The 14484-nt window shown below is 46.4% G+C and overlaps 1 protein-coding gene across 7 annotated transcripts in view; it reads right to left on the reverse strand.

Annotated features, from left to right (window-relative positions):
• GLT1D1 (glycosyltransferase 1 domain containing 1) overlaps positions 1-14484 on the reverse strand; it is a 59038-nt gene that overhangs the window by 24825 nt on the left and 19729 nt on the right. The window lies entirely within an intron of this gene.

Below are 14484 nucleotides of genomic sequence, written 5' to 3' on the forward strand. Positions count from 1 at the left end.
AGAGCAGGGAGGAGCATAAAGTGGTGTAGATTTTCTCCCCAATTAAAGAAGGGGGCAGGGAGGAGGAAGGCAAGTAAATCAGCCACTGCCATGCTCACTTACGGGAAAAAGCTCTTTCCACCTCTCTTCTGCTCAGAATGGTAAGGAGAGCAAGTGTCTGATCCACGGCTTCCACTGGTGAGCCAATGCAAGCAGAAACCGAGCAGCATAGATTTCTGAGGGCACATTTACAGAGACCTTCCATGGACCTTCCATGGAGAGCACTGGTGCCCATGTGTGAAAGGTTGGCAACCCCTACAATATGTGCTTTATAGGTTTGTGTCCAGAGATAACGAGAGCTTTCACATCCTGAAAATCAGAACAGCTCTGAAAATTAAGAACACCCCTCTCTGAATCCTTCACCACTGCCTGCCAATCAGCTCCCTCAACACTACAACTGACATTTCAGTTGTTAACATGAGAGGGAAATCTACTGAAGATAGCAATCTATGCTCTTTGTCGTGCTTCAAATGCATTCTTTTTAAAAAAAATATTAATAGTAGTAATAATCTGCTGAGGGAAGTTTTTCAAAGTGCCACTCGAGTCAATGTCAGTCCAGTTGAGGTACGAAATTCAAAAAATAAAATAACACACACACCCCATCATGTTTAAAGATGAAAGAGAAGGGACAGAACATAAAGGGAATGGCAAAGTCTGAGATGAGGCAGCTTGAGAAGGCAACAGTTGAGATAGGAGCAGGGTTGGAATGAGCTTCAGAGTGTCATGGTCTGGTTCACGGGCGATCAAAGTCCCGGCTGGGGACGTCGGGACCAGGGGCAAGATGGCAGGGTGGGAGCAGGAACGGGAGTCCAGAAGCCAGGAGTCAGGAAGCCAAAAGTCCAGGGGTCAGAGAGCCGGGAGTCAAGAAGCCAAGGGTCCGAGGATCAGGAAGCAACAAGTCACAAAGTCAAGGGTCCGAGGATCAAGAAGTAAAGAGTCATGAAGTCAAGGGTCCGAGGATCAAGAAGCAAGGAGTCAAGGAACCAAACGCCGCAAGGCAGTGAAGGGGTTCTGTGGCAAAGAGCAGAAGGGAAAAATGCTGACCTTATATCCCTTCCCAGCTCTTGCCACCAGGTGCTGTGAGTTACCAATTGGCCTCACCTGCCTTGCCTCTTCAGAACAAACTTAGGAAGGCCCCAGTCCTGCAGAGTCCTATTGGTCACAGGGCCTGGCTCCTGCACGCACACCTGACATAGAGTTAGGGAATGTAAGAAGAGCCCTGCTGGATCCGGCCAATGGCCCGTCTAGTCCAGCATCCTGTTCTCACAGTGGCCAACCAGAGGACCATGCAAAGCCCACAAGCAGGACCTGAGCATTCTTCCCACCTGAGATTTCCAGCAACTGGCATTCAGAGGCCTACTACCTCTGAGGTACCATAGCCCTTGTGGCTAGTAGCCATATAAAGCCAGTTTCTTTAAATGGGTGGGCCAGACCATTGGTCCATCAAGCCCGGCACTGTCCGTGCTGATAGACAGCAGCTCTCCTGGGTAGGGGACATTCCAAGCCCTGTGCTGGGGACTGAACCTGGGACCTTCTAGCATGCAAAGCAGATGATCTACCTCTGAGCTATGGGCTTTCCTCCGCTGTTCATTACAACTGCCAGGTCATCTCTGGTTGCATGTGGGGGTAATGGGTGGGGCACACTGCACGACACTGTTCAGTGCTTCTTCTTTTTTCTAAAAAAAGACTGAGGTTGAATCCTGACAAGACAGAAGTACTGTTCTTGGGGGACAGGAGGTGGGCTGGTGTGGAGGACTCCCTGGTCCTGAATGGGGTAACTGTGCCCCTGAAGGACCAGGTGCACAGCCTGGGAGTCATTCTGGGCTCACAGCTGTCCATGGAGGCACAGGTCAATTCTGTGTCCAGGGCAGCTGTCTACCAGCTCCATCTGGTATGCAGGCTGAGACCCTACCTGCCCGTGGACTGTCTTGCCAGAGTGGTGCATGCTCTAGTTATCTCTCGCTTGGATTACTGCAATGCACTCTATGTGGGGCTACAACTAATCCAGAATGCGGCAGCTAGACTGGTGACTGGGAGCAGCTGCCGAGACCACATAACACCGGTCTTGAAAGACCTACCGTATTTTTTGCTCTATAAGACTCACTTTTTCCCTCCTAAAAAGTAAGGGGAAATGTGTGTGTGTCTTATGGAGTGAATGCAGGCTGCACAGCTATCCCAGAAGTCAGAACAGCAAGAGGGATCGCTGCTTTCGCTGCACAGCGATCCCTCTTGCTGTTCTGGCTTCTGGGATTCAGAATATTTTTTTTCTTGTTTTCCTCCTCCAAAAACTAGGTGCATCTTGTGGTCTTGTGCATCTTATAGAGCGAAAAATATGGTACATTGGCTCCCAGTATGTTTCTGAAGGAGCATCTCCACCCCCATTGTTCTACCCGGACACTGAGGTCCTGCGCCGAGGGCCTTCTGCCGGTTCCCTCACTGCGAGAAGCTAAGTTACAAGGAACCAGGCAGAGGGCCTTCTCGGTAGTGGCACCCGCCCTGTGGAACGCCCTCCCACCAGATGTCAAAGAGAACAACTACCAGACTTTTAGAAGACATCTGAAGGCAGCCCTGCTTAGGGAGGCTTTTAATGTTTGGTGTATTACAGTATTTTAATATTTTGTTGGAAGCCGCCCAGAGTGGCTGGGGAAGCCCAGCCAGATGGGTGGGGTATAAATAATATATTATTTATATTATTATTATTATTATTATTATTATTATTATTATTAAAAATATTTAGGGGTACTCTCATGTTTCTACTCATATTGAAATTCTGCCCCTCAATGAGGCCAAACTTAGATTCACAAAACGTTTAGGGGTATGCATACCCCCGGGGGGGGGGAAGCACTGGCGCTGTTCCACTGTCTCCCTCATACTTTCTCCTGGCCTCGGCAGGAATGCTACAGATCATTCTGTGAGGAACCTGTGGCATTCCAGATGTTGCTGTGCTCTGATTCCCATCAGACGCCTGCCTGCATGGCTAATGGTTAGGGATGATGGGAGTTGTAGTACATCAGTAACTGGAGGTTTCCTCCTCCTTAGATAAACGGGGAAAGCTCTTCCCCCCGATCATCTCTCTCCCACTGCATCATTTTCTCCCTGTGTTGTCCTAAAAAAAAAGACAACCCAGCAAATAACCCTCTGCCAGTAAGTTTCCTGCCTCTTAATTTCCGAAAACCTTTGTGATCTTTTTCAAAACAGCCGTGAAACGCAGGAATATCAACCACTCCGAGCTACTGAAGTAGTTCCCGAAAGCTCGTTTCCCTAAATGTCACCAGGGATTGGTAGCACGTTCCAGCAATATCGCTTTTGAAAATTAAAAATCAAGCCGGGGATTTTAAAATGCTTTCATCTTCACAACATTTCAGTTTGGCTTCCATCTGAATAGGCCGGCTCCATCATGTAAGCTCCAGACAACCGAAAAGGTGATTTTAAAGGAGGTAATTTGTTTCACATTTTAATTTTCTTGTTTGAGGGTATACACACACACACACACACACACACACACAATCTCCGAGTCCAAACACAATTACAAAATGTTTGACTAAACAGCAAAAAAAGAAATAAAAAGGTAATCAAAATATTTCTAAAGCTCAAAACTGCATTTCTTTTATAAGAAAGGAGAACAGCTATTCTTAATGGCAGTTCAATATTTTAAAAATACCAACACAGTCTCCAAATTGGTTTATTTATTTCTTTTCTTTTGCTATCCTCCCTTTACACAATTTTGCTCACAGCAGATAAATTCCTTAATTTTTAATAACCATTCTTTCAATACTGACACTTCCCCTCAGTCTTTTAGCACAGACCACTCTAGCATCTATTAACATAAGAAAACTCCCTTCTCTTTCTTTTAACTAGCAACCATTTAAAGTTTTTTCTCCTTCTTGCAGTTCAAGGAGGTAACCCACCTCCCACCACCTCATGAGATGGCAAAGGACTGATGATTTTTTTACCCCAGAATAGCCACCACAGGTGTTAAGGCCTCTGAACAGAAGCATCAAGAAGCAAAGAGCCGCTGCAATAGGGAGGTAGACAGGCTTCCCCACATGCCAGAAGCGCTGTGGCTTATCGCAATATACTTTCAAAACATTTTGGTCACATTCACAGAAACTTAGCCTTAGGAAAAAAGAGAGACTTTTAGGAAGACTGGATTCTGCTCTTAGTTTATATTTCATGCCATTCCTGTGCAGCTGGTGGATGGCGGCATGGGTGTAGCTCAGCTTCTACAAAACCAGAATAGGTGGAGTTTCGAATGAACATCTGGAACAGATCTAATCCCCTGGGCGGCATCTACATTAATGGTTTCTACCTGAAAAGCTGGGATGCGGGTGGCGCTGTGGGTTAAACCACAGAGCCTAGCGCTTGCTGATCAGAAGGTCGGCGGTTCAAATCTCTGTGACGGGGTGAGCTCCTGTTGTTCGGTCCCAGCTCCTGCCAACCTAGCAGTTCGAAAGCACGTCAAAGTGCAAGTAGATAAATAGGTACCGCTCCGGCGGGAAGGTAAACGGCGTTTCCGTGCGCTGCTCTGGTTCGCCAGAAGCGGCTTAGTCATGCTGGCCACATGACCCAGAAGCTGTATGCCGGCTCCCTCGGCCAGTAAAGCGAGATGAGCGCTGCAACCCCAGAGTCGTCCGCGACTGGACCTAATGGTCAGGGGTCCCTTTACCTGAAAAGCTAACTTCCAAGTTAACCTCCCTTGCAGCCCTGACATTCACTGATCATTCTCCTCTGTCCGCCCTGGCAGCACGGCTGCAATGAAAGCAAGCACTCTGCTTATGATGACAAAGTCCGCCGCGACGCTTGAAGCTCATCTCGCACCTTCCTGTGTTTGGGCCCTGCTGTGAGTCGCGATCCAAATTTGCAGGTGCGAAATTGCTCAAGAAAGGAAGGGTCAGCCCATGCCTATCACCAAAGCGCCCTGCTTGAAATTTTAATTATACATATGTTATAGGCATTCGGCTTGGATGGAGACTCTGCTGGGCTCCACGCACATTGAATTCATCCGGACTGTCAACAGCATTAACCCCTGCACATCTGCAGGCTTCTTGCCGTTTAAGATTCTGGGACTGTAATCAAGCTCCACTATACAGGTGTATGCAGTGCCGGATTTACATATAAGCTAAACAAGCTATAGCTTAGGGCCCCACTCTCTTGGGGCCCCCCAAAAATGTAAAGAATTTTTTTTTCAACAATTACTTTGATAAAATACATATTTTGTTACGTGCAAATGGCTTTAGATACCTATTAGGTCCATAAATTACCTTATAGCATATATTCAACACAAAAAACAACGACAATTTGTTGTTCACAAAGGACAGCTGGACATATAAAGAGCCCCATTACCTTCAGTAGCTTAGGGCCTCATCAAACCTAAATCCGGCCCTGGGTGTATGCACAATCAACCCACACATAACCACATATATGCATGGCACCAGAAATGGTAAGAGAGAGCTGGAGAATGCCCATGGCTCATGAAAAGACCCTCCCCAGAGCCCAAAGTGGATGTCTTCTTTTCTTTATCTTTATTGTCTCTCTATTTCTTGATTTTTCTTGTTTTGGTTTTCTGTTACTCTTTTGTCTTTAGACAGGTTTGGCTTTTATTGTAGAAAACTTTCAACTTTTATGTTGAAAACATTCAATAAAAATTAACTAGAAAAAGGTGGGTTTTAAAAACGTAACAAACAAATAAATTATTCTGTTCCTAGCAAGTGCTTCCCCTTGAAGCCCCCCCCCAAGCTATTTTGACAGCCACCTGGGCTAATCTTAACAAAACTGGTCTGAAAAAGCTCACATAACTTTCCTCTGTGTACACATATATATGTGTGTGTAGAAAAGGACAACCAAAAAGCTAGAGGGGCTGGAATAACTCCCCCTATGAGGAAAGGTTACAGCATTTGGGGCTTTTTAGTATTTTGGGGGGGAGGGGAACTAAGGGGGGGCATTAATAGTAAGAAACAAATTTATGGAGCCCTTCAAGGCATAAAGCCATCAAAGTGGTATACAGAGCAAGAAAAGAAAGCACAGAATAATGCTCTAAGACAGGTATAGGCAAACTCCAGCCCTCCAGATGTTTGGGACTACAATTCCCATCATCCTTAGCTAATAGGACCAGTGGTCAGTGATGATGGGAATTGTAGTCCCAATTTAATACAACAAGAAAATTAATTAAGAAAATTAATACAACAAGCTCTAAAAGTTTTTTTAAAACCATACATACATGCAGACTTTAAAAACAAAGAAAGCTTTTCATCAAATATAAAACTGATCTTCCACAAATAAGTGGGTTACACCCCAGGGAAAGTTTTCCTAAACAAAGAATCAAAATGTGCTCAGTAGGTGCATGCCAGATTTTGATTAGTCACTGATTCCAGAGAGCTGGATCTGCAACACTAAAAGCCCACTAAAGTGGTACCTCAGGTTAAGAACTTAATTTGTTCTGGAGGTCTGTTCTTAACCTGTAACTGTTCTTAACCTGAGGTACCACTTTAGCTAATGGGGCTTCCCACTGCTGCTGCGCCGCCGCCACGCAATTTCTGTTCTCATCCTGAATCAAAGTTCTTAACCTGAGGTACTATTTCTGGGTTAGCGGAGTCTGTAACCTGAAGCGTCTGTAACCCGAGGTACCACTGTACAGACTAAGCGTACCTCTGAGGGTAATGATACAGTCTGCCCAAAGGCGTGCCCATTGCTGTGGTCTAAACCACTGAGCCTCTTGGACTTGCTGATCAGAAGGTTGGCGGTTCGAATCCCCGTGATGGAGTGAGCTCCCATTGCTCTGTCCCAGCTCTTGCCAACCTAGCAGTTCGAAAGCACACCAGTGCAAGTAGTTAAATAGGTACCGCTGAGGCGGGAGGGTAAACGGCTTTTCTGTGCCCTCTGACTTTCGTCACGGTGTTCTGTTGCGCCAGAAGTGGTTTAGTCCTGCTGGCCACATGACCCAGAAAGCTGTCTGCAGACAAACGCCAGCTGCTTTGGCCTGAAAGCGAAATGAGCAACACAACTCCATAGTCTCCTTTGACTGGACTGAACAGTCCAAGGGTCCTTTACCTTTACCTTTTGCCTTGCTTGCCGCACTAAAGCTGTACCCACCTCACTCTTTCAAAGCAAAGACTTTGGGTCATGTCACCCATTGGCTCCATGTCTCACATTGCTTAGCCATGCTTATCACCTGATAGCATATCACCCACTGTGCTTTTTAACCCTTGTGTTGTCTATGCACAGTACAGTGGTACCTCGGGTTAAGTACTTAATTCATTCTGGAGGTCCGTACTTAACCTGAAACTGTTCTTAACCTGAAGCACCACTTTAGCTAATGGGGCTGCCAGAGCACGATTTCTGTTCTTAACCTGAAGCACTATTTCTGGGTTAGCGGAGTCTGTAACCCGAAGCGTATGTAACCCGAGGTACCACTGTACAGATTAAATATTCTGGCTGAAATCGGGATCACAGTTCAAGTTCTTCATCCAGCGAGAGCCAGGACAGAGAGTCCTAAAGGGTAGATACGAGAGTTGTGGAGGGGTACATTTGACCCCCTGGCCCAAAAGTTCACCACACCTGCGTTGCAGGAAGTGGGGAGGAACTTGAGGCGGACATACCATTTCCAGAGGCAGCCCTGAATCTCTGATCACGTATCCCGACTGTAGAATTTGCTTTGCTTTCTTAGTCTGAATTAAGACATGCAGTATTTGTACGGCTTACTCTGTTCCCGCTGAAAAAGCAGACTTTTACTTTTCCTGCATGTAATCCTCCTCCAAGCTTTGCAAACACAATCAAAATAGTGTATCAAGAATAATTCCTATAGGACTGCTGAAATAACACTTTTTACTCTTTTTTTTTTAACTGAAAGTACGGAGCAGAACAGAAGCGCCCCTTTTAAAAAGGGCTTTGGAGCAGCACTCTCTTAATGCCATCCCTGCATGCATGCCAAATAATTGTTTTTTAAAAAGAGGAAAAGTCTGTTTGAGAAATCACAGATAAAACTCTTACAAAACACTCCTTATAGATCGTTAATCTGACTGCGGGCCCTACAGGCTTCCATGCAACTTAGCGATATCAAAGAGAAACTCGCTGCAAGTAAATGGAACTGCTGGGGAGAGATTTATCTTATCTTAAGATAAATCCCATATATATATGGGTTTTCTTCTTCTCTCTCTCCCTGTCGGCTCAAAGAAAAGAAAATACAAGATGTTTTGTCCCATTTGAGGTTTTACACAGTGGCTTGCCTTACCATACTCCCGATAAGAGAACGTACAAGGTTTCTTAAAAACCAAGAGACGTACCCAGCTGCCTAAACAATCGAGCCAGGAAGCGGCTGCTGGAGAAAACAGTGGTTTGAGAGCCCTAGCTTCTCTCTGTGTAAAGGCGATGACCCAGAATAAGGCAGAACAGTGTGAATGTGTGTGTACAGGACAGGGTGTGCTTATAAGTGCTCTGCTGATGTACGCAGGAGGAAGGAAGCCCCTGTGCGAAATGGTTGCCGCCTGTAGTGGAAGATTCGTGCATTAGTGACAAATACCAGATGGTAGGGGAGATCAACCCATCACCTTCAACAGGGTTTTCTGAAGTTCGTTGGGCACCTGGGCGCAAGGCTGGAACCAAGTATCTTGGCGCATGAAGAAAAAGAATAGAAAGTTGGTGGATTTTGCCCGAGAACCTGCAGAGCTGCTGACACTTACAGAAGGCAATACTGCGATGGATTGACCAGTCGGTAGGCCTTGGGGTACAGTTCCAGTAGAAGTTCTGAAGGTGATCAGGAATGCTGGCCATGCAGGGTTCTTTATCAGTCAGAGAGTCCACACTTGTACAGATTTAGAGGCACTTAAGAACATTGGGACGCAGGTGGCGCTGTGGTCTAAACCACTGAGCCTCTTGGGATTGCCTATCTTGAAGGTTGGCGGTTTGAATCCTCGTGACCTAGCAGTTCGAAAGCATGACAAAAAGTGCAAGTAGATAAATAGGTACCGCTCCAGCGGGAAGGTAAACGGCGTTCCGTGCACTGCTCTGGTTTCACCAGAAGCGGCTTAGTCATGCTGCTACATGACGCGGAAAAACTGTTTGAGGACAAATGCCGGCTCCCTCGGCCTGTAAAGCGAGATGAGCACAGCAACCCCAGAGTTGTCTGCGACTGGACTTAACTGTCAGGGGTCCTTAACTTTACCTTTACAAACATCAGAATAGGCTGCTGGATCAGGCCAATGGTCCATCTAGTGCAGCAACTTGTTCTCCCCTCCTGCAATTTCCAACAACTGGCAGTTGGGAACTTACATCCAGCTGTGGAGGTAGAGCAGAGCCATTGTGGCCATTGATAGCCCTCTCCTTCTCCATGACTTTATCTAATCCTCTTCTGAAGCAACCCAGGCTAGTAGCAATCACTGCCTCATGGGGGAGCGAGATCCAGAGTTGTCCATGAGCTGCATGAAGAAGTCATTTCTCTTCTCTGTCCTGAACCTTCCAACATCCAGCTTCATTGATGTCCACAAGTTCTAGTCTTATGTCCACTTTCTCCATGCCATTCATTATTAAATAAAGACTGTTGGTGGACAACTCCAAGGCTCCTCCTTGCACTTCTTAAAGAACTGCATAGGTAAACTTAACTTGGACCAAACAGCCCTTCAGAGATGTATCTGCTATGTCACAGGTCTTCAACACAGGTTAGGACCAACCAAGGGGTTGCAAGGCTATCCCAGGTAGGTTGCGGCAAGCGGTTGCTGCCACATTGGACTCTGTGAATCGCCATTTCAGGATTGACAATGTACCTTATTAGTACCATTAACTATAAATCAAAAGTGAGCATGGAAAAGTGGATACCATGGTGCACATTGGGAGCCAGAGCTGGGTCTCGAGTCTGGACCAGTTGAAGACCTCTGTCCTATGTAACGTAAGACACATGCCGCAGCAGCTTTTGGGGGTTACTGTAGGTTTGAATAGGGAACCTGTGTTCCTCAATGCAACAACCATAATCCCTGACCAGTGGCCGTGCTACCCGGGTCTTCTGGGAGTTGGAGTCCAGCAACATACCCATCTTCTTGCTCAAGAAATAAAACTCTCCCATTTTAGTTCATTCTTTTCAGCAGTGTTCCAAAACCATGTTGATTTTCTAAAGGAAGCTATCCCAGGTCTGATGCACCCCAAGCTTTCCTTGTCTGGGTTTTCTCTTCTTCAGAAGCTGCACAACTCTTGAACCTGATGGCAGGGGTTACATCACCTCTCTGTTCCTGTGTTCTGTTCCCTTTGAACCACCCCGAGCCTTTCATTCCTCCTTAAAGAAACAGGCCCTTTCATCTCCCTTCTAATATTTCAAAGTGTTCACTGAACATCTACAAAAGTGAGAGGAGGGCACCTTGCTGAGAATTCTACCTTGGACCATGTCGGTTGTTTTATGTTCTGGTGTTTTCAAGCTCCAAAAGACTCCCCACCCCCGGCAGTACCAAAATAAGCTTTTTGATCAATTTCTCATAAGATTTCCCTCCACTTCTAAAACTTAGGTCCTTCCATTACATGGTTGGGAAAAGTCATACTTGTGGCAGATTGCTGTGACCATTTTAGGTGCTGCAAACTGGGACTTCTTGAGAGGTTTGACACACTTATGAAGGAAAGAACGTAAGAAAAGCTGGCTGAATCAGGCCAGTGTCCCATCTAGTCCAGCATCCTCATCTTAACAGTGGGCTGGAACATAAAACATACTTAAGAAGACTGAAAACACATCAAAGCACACACATTTCCCCCAGCAATTAAGATGTTTAAAGTTTAAAGGCCCAAGAGCCTTCAACAGGTGGTTGTTGTTTTTTAAGGAGAATGAACTTGAAGACAAACAAAGGATCGTTCCAGGTTCTACGTCCAAATGAACTTAATTCATGGCAATAACAGGAGCTGCTTTCGGGTGACATTCAGAGATTGCTGAACTAATTCAGTGAACTTTATTTAAACCAAACTAATTCATTCCAGTACCGACTACATTGCTGCCATGCAGAAGTCTAAGGTGCCTATACCTGCATGCAAACCCCTGCCTCTCTCCATCCCTCACCCAGGTGAGCAAGAGGCACCACTGCAGTGGAGCCGTGGCGTGAGATGAGTCTCCAGGACTTGAAAGAAAAACATGGAGGGCTGAATTGAGCTCCCGGGCCCCAGGTTGCCCACTGCTGGGTCTACACTGACTACCAATGTCTCTCCAGGGTTTCAGACAAGGAGAATGTTCCAACGCTACCTGGAGATGCCTGGTATGAAAGCAGCTGCTCTACCTGCCAGGTAACAGAAAAGCCACGTGAATCTGATGATCATGCATTTCACCTGTAAGTAATTTAGAAGGCCCACATGCCCTCAGACATCTCTGTATTTATTTTTGCTGTATGTGGTGCCACTGGAAGTAATAAATGCACATTTGGGAACTCCCCACCCCCACAAACCCCTGTACCCTTTTCTCCATTCTTCTGTTGCCGGTTCCTTTAATCACACAAAACAGCCAGATTCAGGATCCAATCATCATCCAGGCAGAGCTCCCCAGCGACAAATCACCCAGCTTCTGAAAATTATCCATTTTTATTCTTTTCGTTCCCAGACACGCGCTATGATTTACTGGGAACGAAATAACCTCACAATGCTCAATTTAAGAATTGGACACTGCTTCTGAATAATGACACACATTTGCCGCTGTGATAAAGCAATTGAGCACTCGCAGTTCATTCGTAATGGAAAGGAGGCTGCACACTCTGGGAGCCGGGATTGATGAGTGGGCTGCTAAAATGTTTTTCCTTTAAACTTCCCCAGAGTGAAATACTGAAAATCGCCCTCGCAACCCTAGCCAATCCTCTGCTGATGGCAAGAGAATCATTCGCTAGTTCGTTGTCGTTTCGGGCGAGGAGGCTTTGCTGAAATAAAACAGTATTTCAGCCTTCATTTTGTGAGCTGCTGTTGATGCGCCGCTGTTTTTCCATGACGAAACTCAAGGCGGCATCCCCAGCAGTTTTGCATTGACATCGACCAGATCTAGGCAGCTGCACAGTCCCTGCCCACCTGGCCACACCCTGGGGAACTATGACCCAACGCCTGGATTATCGCATCTGACCTGATAAAATTCTGTGTGCTTGAGCCCAACGTAAAGGACAACAACAAAAGCCACGTAGGACCCCTACACTGTGGTATGGAAACTCATTAATTGACAAGGTGGAGCAAGCTCTGGAAGGGAGGACAAGAACCAGTGATTTCAAGGTACAAGAAAAGAGATTCAACTAAACACCAGGAAGAACTTTCTGACAGTAAGAGCTGTTCAATAGTGGAATGGACTCCCTTGGGAGGTGGTGAACTTCATTCATTGGGTTTTTTTAAGCAGAGGTTGGATGGCCACCAGTCTTGGATGCTTTAGTTGAGATTCCTGCATTGGACTAGATGACCCTTGGGGTTCACAAGTATAAAAACCAGTGACACAAGCACCATGAGATAAATCATCCAAATTAAAAGGCACTATAAAAAAATCTCATTAAAATAACAAGGTAATTAAAGCAGGAGAGTTGGGGGAGAGATTAAAGGAATGGTCATCCCTTTGGCCATGCTGGCTGGGGGTGGGTCATGGGAGTTGGAGTCCTACAACATCTGCAGGTCCCCATTTCTGCCCTAAACAATTTAGATTCACATTATACGAGCACTGTGCTCAGCTATGAAATTTACTATTTTTATACGGCTTAGTTTTATTGGAATAAAATGTTTTGGCTTTAATGTTTTATGTATGTACATTAGATGCCTCGGGAGGGCTTCAGGGAAGCAGAGAAATTTGGGGGGAAATATGATTACTTTAATAAAAAGATGCTGCCAACTTGTCAGAGCTAAGTTAGTTAGTGCCTGGATTGTGCCTTAATATAATTTCCGCTCCAGAAGCAGGAGAAGAGCTGTAGCTCAGAGAGAGTGTTTGCTTAGTATGAAGAAGGACCCAGGTTTAATCTCCAGGCAGCACTGAGAAAAATTCCTGCCTGGAACCCTGGAGAACACAGTAGACCAGGGCTGAGGAACCTGTGGTCTTCCAACTATTGTTCGATTAGAGCTCCTGTCATCTGTGATCATTGGCCAGGGCTCCTGGGGCAGATGGGTGTTGGAGTCCCACACCACCACTGGCGCAGAACGCCCTATGCTAGATGGATCAGTGGTCTAACTCACTATAAGTTTAAGGTGCTGGTTTTGACCTTTAAAGCCCTACGCAGCCTTGGACCCATGTACCTACGGGACCGCCTCTCCTGGTATGCCCCGCGGAGGACCTTAAGGTCCACAAATGACAACATTTTGGCGGTCCCAAGTCGCAAGGTGGTTAGATTGGTCGCAACTAGGGCCAGGGCCTTTTCAGTACTGGCCCCGACTTGGTGGAACGCTCTGTCACAAGAGACTAGGGCCCTGCGGGACTTGACATCTTTCCTCAGGGCCTGCAAGACAGAGCTGGTCCGCCTGGCCTTTGGTTTGGACTCAGTCTGGCCCTTATGTTTCCCTCCCCTTATGGTTTTGATTTATGGGCTACTTTTAAAATGAGGCTGCATTTTAAATTGCATTTTAACCTGTATTTTAAATTGGTCCCCCCCATTATGTTTTTTACTGTAATTTTACTGAGCCCAGCTCTAGCTGGGGAGGGCGGGGTATAAATAAAATTTATGATGATTATTTTTATTAGGGAGTGCCCCATGTTCCCATTGGAGACTCTCATATGTGCCACCTCTACGGAAGAAAAGTTGGGAGATCTCTGTGGCTGCACTTCTACTATGGAACTCATCGTTGCATGGGAAGGCTGGACTGCCCCCACGCCTCTTCCTGGTGTTTCACTATATGGCAAAAAGTAGGGCATATTCACTGGGGGGTTCATAGCACAGGTGGGTGTGCATAGAAGTAAATGTGGCCACTTGTACTGGGGCACACAAACAGGTAAAAAGGTAAAGGTAAAGGACCCCTGACCGTTAAGTCCAGTTGCGAACGACTCTGGGGCTGCAGCACTCATCTCGCTTTACTGGCCGACGTTTTTCCGGGTCATGTGGCCAGCATGACTAAGTCACTTCTGGCGAAACCAGAGCAGTGCATGGAAATGCCATATACCTCCCCGCCAGAGCGGTACCTACTTATCTACTTGCACTTTGACGTGCTTTCGAACTGCTAGGTTGGCAGGAGCAGGGACTGAGCAACGGGAGCTCACCCCGTCGTGGGGATTCAAACTGCTGACCTTCCGATCGGCAAGCCCTAGGCTCAGTGGTTTAGACCACAGCGCCACCTGCATCCCACACAAACAGGACATGTGCACAAATCTCCATGCCCACCCCAACATCGTGTCTACTTTCTGCCCCTCCTTCTAAAGTCAGCTCAGCCTCCAGAGAGAGTCTCATAGCATAGACTATAAATTGAAGGTAGCCCACACAGAGCCTTGCAAATGTTGTTGGGACTACACCCCTATTGTCCACCATCCAGGGAAGACCCGGGATAGCA

This window comes from Podarcis raffonei, chromosome 16, assembly GCF_027172205.1.
Source record: "Podarcis raffonei isolate rPodRaf1 chromosome 16, rPodRaf1.pri, whole genome shotgun sequence".
In the NCBI taxonomy this organism is placed as follows: domain Eukaryota; kingdom Metazoa; phylum Chordata; class Lepidosauria; order Squamata; family Lacertidae; genus Podarcis; species Podarcis raffonei.